The sequence below is a fragment of the Tamandua tetradactyla genome, chromosome 6 (genome assembly GCF_023851605.1).
Source record: "Tamandua tetradactyla isolate mTamTet1 chromosome 6, mTamTet1.pri, whole genome shotgun sequence".
In the NCBI taxonomy this organism is placed as follows: Eukaryota; Metazoa; Chordata; class Mammalia; order Pilosa; family Myrmecophagidae; genus Tamandua; species Tamandua tetradactyla.
The window spans coordinates 101,485,343-101,494,360 of record NC_135332.1 but is presented as its reverse complement, the minus strand read 5'-3'; the positions used below and the strand labels follow the sequence as shown (position 1 = coordinate 101,494,360).

The 9,018-nt window shown below is 40.1% G+C and overlaps 1 long non-coding RNA gene across 3 annotated transcripts in view; it reads left to right on the top strand.

Annotated features, from left to right (window-relative positions):
* Positions 1–534: 534 nt before the first annotated feature.
* The window catches only part of LOC143688652 (uncharacterized), a 64,704-nt gene continuing 56,220 nt past the window's right edge, over positions 535–9,018 (top strand). For 2 of the 3 annotated variants that reach the window (XR_013178206.1, XR_013178205.1), the window contains exons 1-2: positions 535–640; positions 3,803–4,157. This is a non-coding gene — a long non-coding RNA (uncharacterized LOC143688652). Of the gene's footprint in view, positions 641–3,802; positions 4,158–6,135; positions 6,599–9,018 lie in introns of those variants that run through there. The other variant, XR_013178204.1, reaches the window with a different exon arrangement.

Here is a 9,018-nt window from a genome sequence, read left to right as displayed (position 1 = left end):
GGCAGTATGTGTATGAAGACGTCTTAATAAAAATATTTTCAAAAAAGAAAGCAACAGAAGGGCAGTGACATTAAGAAATCTTGTGAAGGTCTTAGGTTGCTTCATTTTTGTTTTCTAGTTTGCTGTACAAGCAGAGAATGGGTTTATAAATCAGGTAAGATGATGAAGACACAAATCTGTAAATCATCAGCATACAGATGAGGCTGAATGAGATTATAGAAAAACAATGAAACAGGGTAGAGAGATGGGCTCCACAGGAAGCTCTGATGTACTGCATCATTTTTTGAATTTTGGCAAAAGGAAACCAAAGTAACTGAGAGAGTGTGGTCATGAAAACAGGTGGAAAACCAGGGGATCGTGGTGGTATGAGAAGTAAGTAGGGGAAAAGTGATCCAAAAAGGGAGAAGGGTGTAACTGGGCCAAATAACATGGCAAACTGAGTAAGAATAGGGGCCGGTAATGCCCATTTCATTTGCCCACATGGCAGCCACTGGTGAGCCTCACAGAGGGAGTGGCAGTGACCTCATAGAGTCAAAAGCTTGTTTGTAGTGAGTTGAGACATGAAAGGGCCATGAGGAAGCAGAAACAGAGAAAATAGACAATTCTTCTGAGAAGTTTGGCCTTGGTTAGCCAGAGAGAGGTGAGACAGGGTATCTTGAGAAGGGAATGGGAAAATCAATGGAAGGGAGTGGGTTGGTTTGGTGTTATAACTTTGGGAATTCTAGAACATGATTAAATTCTGATGGAAATGGCCAGGAGGAAGGGAGGAACTAATCATGCAAATGTTCTTGGGCAGTGGGAGCAGTTGGCCTGTGATGGATGCTAGACCACTCCCTCCATTGAGACAGGAGGGGTGTGGGGTGTGGCAGCACCACCCTTTCCTGATTCCTTTGTCAGTGAAGACTTTTCTGACCCTCTAGTTCTACTCAGGAAGTCACTGAAGATAGGAAAGCAGTAGTTGATCTCCAGTATTGTTGCCCTTAATTTCGGCCGTCACTGGGAGGAATGGCCTTAGAAGAAAGAGGGAAATAGAATTATAAGTAGATACTGTCAATAGAGAGAATTAATTGGTAAGGCTAATTTAGCTTGTATATATCCAGTGATTTTAGAAACCAGTAGGCAAGTTTGTTTTAAAAGACAATAAAATTGGCAAGTTTCCTTTATAATGTGTGCTATATAAATAATCAAAATGCAAGGGTAATGGCATAAAATTTCTTGCTTCCTCCATCTTGAGGAAAAAAAATTTTTTTAAAGGACCTATCATGCCATATTTCTGAACTCTTTCAAGATTTGTGGCCTCATTAGTTAACCTGAGTACAGAGTTTAAACATCTAATCAAGGTGGCAAGAATTATGTGTTTTAATTTATAACATTCAAATACTCGATTTGGTATTCAAAATAAATCAAATGATCTGGGATTCAGATGTTTTACTAAGTTCCATGTTTTTATAATATTAGCCATCTACTCATGCAGCAGACAAATTAAAAAGCTAGGAATATGTGTATATTATATACTCATGGTAATCAGGTAGAAATGCATGCTCTAGGAAAAAAGAAAACATTTATACCTCTAAGATATGACAGCACACCCCATTTTGCTGCATTTTGTTGTTGATTTGTGTCTGTTCAAGGCACCTCACATGCTATTTACTTTGTCCTGGATGTAACCTATGTGTGCTGATGGTTTTGACTAACCTGCTAAAAATATTGTCAGTTCTCTGGTGGGGAGGCTGTAGGAGCAAGGGGACATTTACAGTTAAACAGAATTTTTATTCATGAGCTATCTCAGTCTTTCTTATCCTCTTGCTTTAGATGTTTTCGCTGGTGACAGGTTCAGAGGTTCCATCCTGATAAGCATGCAAAGATTCAGATGCTTATTGAAATCTCCCGCATCTGCAAAAATCGAACCAGAATCTTTTGAGAGCAGCTTTTCTTGAAAGTTTGCCGGAACCTCCGGCTTCCTTTCATTCTGGCGGTCCTAGGCAAATTGTTTTTCTCAGGACAGTTTATCACTTCTGCTTTGAGCCGTGGCAGAAAGGAAGAGATGGAGCTACTGAGTAAACACCCACATTTTGAAAGAGAAAAGGACTGTATTTTCTGCATTGGCTTTATGTGACATTAATGGGTGTCCAGACTAAAGGGAAGGCTAAGACCATGTCAGACCTGAGATGCTGAGTTGTTACAATATTTGAGGGAGGCTGATGCTTTTAAGTTATGAATTTTAGTATAATAATTTTAATTCTTTAGATTCAAAAGTATTTTCCAGCTCATACACATCACTCACATTAACCTAAATTGTCTTCATATTCATTCATCTAGCTGATGTGTCAATCTCCTGCTCTCTGCCTGGGGTTCGATTAAGTGTTAGGGATACATTCCTGGAAAAAAAATGTTTTTTTATTCCTCAAGATGGAGGAAGCAAGAAATTTTATGACATTACCCTTGCACTTTGATTATTTACATAGCACACATTATAAAGGCAACTTGCTGATTTTATTGTCTTTTAAAACAAACTGTCACAATGTGACTGTGTGATTGTGAAAACCTTGTGTCTGATGCTCCTTTTATCTACCTTGTCAACAAAGGAGTAGAACATATGGAATAAAAATAAATAATAGGGGGAACAAATGCTAAAATAAATTTAGTTTGAAATGCTAGTGATCAATGAAAGTGAGGGGTAAGGGGTATGGTAGGTATAATCCTTTTTTTTTTTCTTTCCTATATTCGTTTTATTTCTTTTTCTGAATTAATGCAAATGTTCTAAGAAATGATGAATATGCAACTAAGTGATGATATTGTGAATTACTGATTATGTATGTTGTTTTATTTTGTTTCTTTATTTTTTAAATTAATAAATAAATTAAACAAAAAAGACTACAATGGGACACCACCTTGCACCTATAAGAATGAATACTATTGACTAAACAGGAAACTACAAGTGTTGGAGAGGATGTGGAGAAAGTGGGACACTTTGGCATTGTTGCTGGCAATGTATAATGGTACAGCCACTATGGAAGACAGTTAGGCAGTTCCTCAGAAAATTAAACATCAATTTACCTTATGACCTGGCAATACCACTACTCAGTATATACCAAGAAGAGCTGAAAGGAGGGACACAAACAGATGTATGCACACCAATGTCCACAGCAGCATTTTTCATAATCACTGAAAAATGGAAACAGTCCAAGTGCCCATCAACAGAGGGTGGATTAACAAAATGTGGTATATGTATAAAACAAACAAACAAACAAACAAACTTGCCCACTGGTTTCTAAAATCACTGGATATGTACAAGCTAAGTTAGCCTTACCAATTAATTCTCTCTATTGACAGTATCTACTTATAATTCTATTTCCCTCTTTCTTCTAAGGCTGTGCTTCCCAGTGACGGCCCAAATTAAGGGCAATGATATTGGAGATCAACCAAAGCTTTTCTATCTTCAGTGATTTCCTGGGTAGAACTAGAGGATCAGAAAAGTCTTCCAAGTTAATAAATTAACTCAAGAAGGAGCTCCTGTATGAAGACTCCTCTCTTTTTTCACTGAGTCAGGTGGCTTTTTTTACGCTTCCATGGCACCAGATTCAACAGATATTTATTGATCATTTTATTAGTCAGGTATTGCTGCAATGTTTTTCATTACCATTACAACTACAAATCTTTGGCAACATACGATAGCCTTTATTTCTTATTAACACATCTGTGGTTTGGGGGGAGGAAGGCTGAGTGGGGCTGGCTCTGCTCAGCTTTATTCTCCATTGCCAAGTGGGTTCAGGTCTGCTCCGTCTATCTCTCATCTCCTCAGATCACTGGATGCTCAAGGATTTCCTCATGGCACTGTAAAAGCACGAGAGGGGGCAAGGAGAGATGTGATACTCTTCTGGTGGAAGCTGAAGGAACACCGGCTCTGCCACCCACATTCTATTAGCTAAAGCAAGTCCATGGCCACGTTCACCATCTATGGCATGGGGGAGTGTGCTCTTCCTGGGCAGTCTTGTGGGGGTGAGTGAGTGACTATAACTTACTGAGCAACCATCCACAACATCACAAGCACCTACTATGTGCCAGTCATCTGTAAGTTACCAAGGAGGCAATGATACATAGGACACAGTGCCTACCCTCCAGAAGTCTGGAGTCCATCCTTCTCCTTGACTAAACAGGTAACTACAATGTGATAAAAGGCAATATAGGTAAGGGTTCAGAGAGTTTGAGTTCTGAAGTTAGGCAATCTGTAAATTCTAGCTTTTCCTCTTATTATGTCTTTGATCTTGGGTAAATTTTTTAACCCTCTCTGTGTCTTGATTTCTGTATCTGTACACTGGAGGCAAAAATAAAGTACCTACTCATAGAAGATTCTGTAGAGCATTTAATTCAGAGTCTGGTACAATGTAAATGCCCAATCAATGGATTCTACTATTGTGTTAGTTTGCAAGCTGCTGGAATACAGTATACCAGAAATGGAATGGCTTTTAAAAACATGGGAATTTGTTAAGTTGCAAGTTTATAGTTCTAAAGCTGTGGAAATGTCCAAATTAAGGCATCCATGAAAAGATACCTTGGTTCAAGAAGGCTGATGCAGTTCAGGGTTTCTCTCTCAGCTGGAAAGGCGCACGGTGACGTCTACTAGCTTTCTCTCCAGCTTTTTCAATGGCTTCCCTGGGGCTCTGTCCATTCTGTTGGTTCTGGTAGCTCTAAAACGTTATCTGAAATGGTTCCCTCTTAAAGAGCTCCAGTAAGCAAACCCACCTTGAATGGGTAGAGATACATCTCCATGGAAAACCATCTAATCAAAAGTTACCACCTACAATTGAGTCGGTCACATCTCCATGGAAACAGTGAAAAAAGATCCCACCTAGCAATATTGACTGAGGGTTAAAAGACATAGATTTTTTGGGGGTACATAACAGCTTCAACTGGCACAACTATCATTATCACTGGACATTCCAAAGGGTCAAGGAAGAGTAGATTTGCCTAGAGTGGGAGAGTAGAGAGTAAACTCAGTGTCCACAGCTCTATCCAAGCATCTATCTGATTAGGTTACATTAGCTGACTGGGCCATCCATGTCCTCCACTGAACTGTGAGCTTTTCAAGGACAGTGTCTACCCTTTCTCTCCAATACTCAGCATATAGGCCAGCATGGTCATGTTGACCAATAAGCCACTGAAATCCGGTCTTTCCTTATGTGTTCCACAATACTTCTTAAGACTAGCTGGAGTGGAAGACCAGTTTTGTTATTTGTTTTAGTTCTTTGTTGTTTTAACTTCCAAACCATTGCAGACCACTATTTTTGATCTCTGTTCCATTCAGTGAGACAAATCCACTGATCACATGTGTTGCACCTCACAAAGGACATGTTCAATTCTTAATCCATGTTCCTGTGGATGTGAACCCATTTGTAAATGAGACCTATGAAGATGTTATTATCAGTTAAAGTGTGGACTCATTTGTGAATAGAATCATCAAAAAGCCTATTTAAATGAGCACAGATTGAACCAGCGTGGGCCTTAATTCATATGGCATATGTCCTTTTAAGGAGAGGGAAACTAGAAAGAGCACAGATAAATGAACAGAAGCAATAGAAACAGAAGAAGCTATGTGATAGAGGCAGAAGTTGCAAACCCAAGGACCCCAAGAATTGCAGCAAGTCAGCATCAGAATACCGCAGACTCAGGGAGAAAACACAGGCTGTCGAAACCTTGATTTTGGTCTTCTAGCCTCCAAAGCCACAAGATAATAAATTCCCATTGTTTAATCCACATTTTATGGTATTTGTCATAGCAGCCCTGGCCAACTAAGACGGCATGCTTGAAGGCCTAACAGCAAAGTCAAGTTGCTATAAGAGTTGCTAAACATTTACCTTTATTTTCTGTATTTCCTTTTTATGAACAGGTAGTAATTGATTTATAGACTAGCACCAGTTCACAGACCTTCCCATCCACCTTGAATAGCACAGCTGTGCATTTTTGTGGGTTTCTCTGTTATACCGTCTGATGGGAAAACCTTCCCAAATAGGCAGATAAGTAGGCACACACTTCAGAGAGCCTTCCAGATTCTTGCAGCAAATGGGGGAAACCCATCATTTATCTTATTTGTCAATGGTTTTCTCTCAGATCATTTATCTTCTGCTATTTCAACAGCCTGGTTTTCTGAAAGAACACAACAGAAGCTGCTGCAGTTGCAGGTACATGAGAGCCTCAGTTTGGGCCAACTCCAAAGACTTTTTTGGCATGCAGTTCGTGGAGCTTTTGAGAATGCTTCAAGCTGATGAGTTTCCAGTAGGGGATTATCATCACCTGGAAAAGAGATTGGCCTGTGCCAAAATTGTTGTGAGCATGTTCTCAAAGGATCCCAGAACTCTTGATAAAATTCACTGAGGATCCACATAACAGATCCCACCTCAGTATCAAAACTTTATATGTTGCTTCACTCTTATCTACTTCTGGATTCTTCGGCTCAACAAGTGAACCAAGTGGATTATTCACAGCTGCGAGTTTAACAACAGTTCTTCTTAATTAATGTAGGGAAATGGCCAGCCCTGGGGGCTCCAATCTTGGAAAGAGTGTCCAAAGCCCAGCCAAGGAAGAAACCGCTATGACCTTATTACTTTCTGTGCATGGTAGTTTGCTAGCTGCTGGAATGCAATACTCCAGAAATGGAACAGTTCTTAAAAGGGGGATTTATTAAGTTGTAAGTTTACGGTTCTAAGGCCATGAAAATGTCCAAATTAAGACATCCAGGAACAAATACTTTGGTTCAAGAAAGCTGATGAAGTTTGGGGTTTCTCTCAGTTGGGAGGGCACATGGTCATGTCTGCTAGCTTTCTCTTCCAACTTCTTGTTTCATGAAGCTCTCCCTGGGGCGTTTTCCTTCTTTATCTCCAAAGGTCTCTGGCTGTGTGTACTCTGTTGGTACTGGTGGCTCTGTCAGTTCTGGTGGCTCTCAAGCTTTTTTTTCCAATTTGGTTTCCTCTTAAAGGGTTCCAGTAAGCAACCCCACCTTGAATGGATGGGGACACGTTTCCATGGAAACCATCTAATCAAAAATTACCACCCACAATTGGGTGTGTTACATCTCCATGGAAACAATGAAAAAGGTCCCATCTAGCAATATTGAATGAGGATTAAAGGACATGGCTTTTCTGGAGTACATAATAGCTTCAAACCAGCATATTGTGCTTCACATCTCCATTCAAATAAGACCTTTTTATTTTTGGTGCCAAGTTCTGGGCTCTAGTCCTCTTGCAGCTGCCTGTATCACCCTTAATAGGAGATACTGTAAATATTCCAAAGCTTCTTCAGCTAGCTTCCTTTCAAGAAACAAACACAATTCTCATAGCATGTAACTTCTGCTAAAAAATTAATCATTCTCAGAAATCCTAACTGGCTATCAAACAAAATTCAAATTCCCTAACCTTAAGCTACCTCTCCTATATTGTCACCTCCACAGATATTCACATATTCCAACTGGCAAATGATCAGACTCATTAGTGCTTCTTGTGTAAGCCCTAGACTTGCTCACAGGGCCTTTATCTTCTCTCCACATGCACAAATTCTCCCAATCCCTGGATTCATGTTCTACATTAAACTTTTCTTAATATCCCACAGCATAATACCCTGCACGTATTAGGTGTTCATTAAATGTCTACAGCATCAAGATATCTAAGTAATTTTCCTTACTTAAAATAAGTTCCTTTTCCTCTGCAGAATCTAGGGCACTGTTACTTTGTGGTTTGTTTCTGCCAATACAGACTTTGATTTCTAATCCCCAGAGGATTTTTATATAATGAAGATTTTTCTAATAAGGTAGCTTTGGAAATCCTGGGTTGAGTAAATGATTAAATGAATGAATGTGTCAATGAATAAAGGATAAATTTTACCTCATTATGTGGGCACTGGGAGTTTTATGTTGCTCTCCATTACATCTGGAAGTGTTTTCCTAATGGCATATGATTTCTCCATTCTATTCCTGTCTCAAATCAAAGATATTATAGTAATTGCACCAAAACTCTGACTCTGAAGGGAACTACTTCTCTTGAAATATTCAAAGCAAGTTTCCAAATCATATTGCAAATGAAATGTTGCCAAGCTTACGAATCAGAAGTCTAGACAGAAAGCATCTACTTCCTAGGATCACAGAAGAAGCATGTACCTTAGAGAGATCAAATCCAACCTCCTTCTTTGGCAGATAAGGGGCTGGGCACAGAGGCTCTGTCCTACATGTTACCATTGCTCGCTGATGGCTGAAGTAGCCTGGCTCACCCATTTGCAGAGTCCCTCTCAGGGCCTCACACCAGATCTCCCTCCTCCTACTCCTTTTCCACTGCTGGAGCCACTCCTTCCCCCTTTCGTGGGTTTGAACAGGAAGTGGAGGGCAGATACTTTGGGTGGAGGCAGGGTCTTGGTTAGTGTTTGGCTCTAATACATTCAAGGATTGATCATTGGCCTAGTCCCCTCACTTCACTGACTTTGCCTCTTTGTTTATAATATGGGAATAAGTCCTTATACGTCACAGAATGTCCATGTCACTAGGATTGCTGTGAGAACCAAGCAAATGTCTTTCTGTTTCTTCCACATTCCACTTTTGACTTCATATAGACTCTACCTTGGTAATTGTGATGGTTAGGTTCCGGTATCAACTTGACCAAGTGATGATGTCCATTTGGCATGACCATTGCTGCAAGGATATTTCATGGCTGATTGATAAACCAGAAGGCTGGTGTATTAAATCATCAGTCAGTTGATTGCATCTGTGGCTGATTACATCTGCGATCAACTAAGGCGTGTCTCCCACAATGAGATAATCCAATCTGCTGAAGGCTTGGGGAAGAGAGACTCTCACTGCTTTTTCAGCCAGTGAGCCTGTGCTGTGGAGTTTGTCCAGACCCTTTATCAGAGCCACCAGCTTCACAGCCTGCCCTATGGATTTTGGACTCTTCCATTGCCATGGTTGCATGAGACACCTTTGTAAACCTCATATTTACAGATCTCTCCTGTTGGTTCTGTTTCTCTTGAGAACCCAGA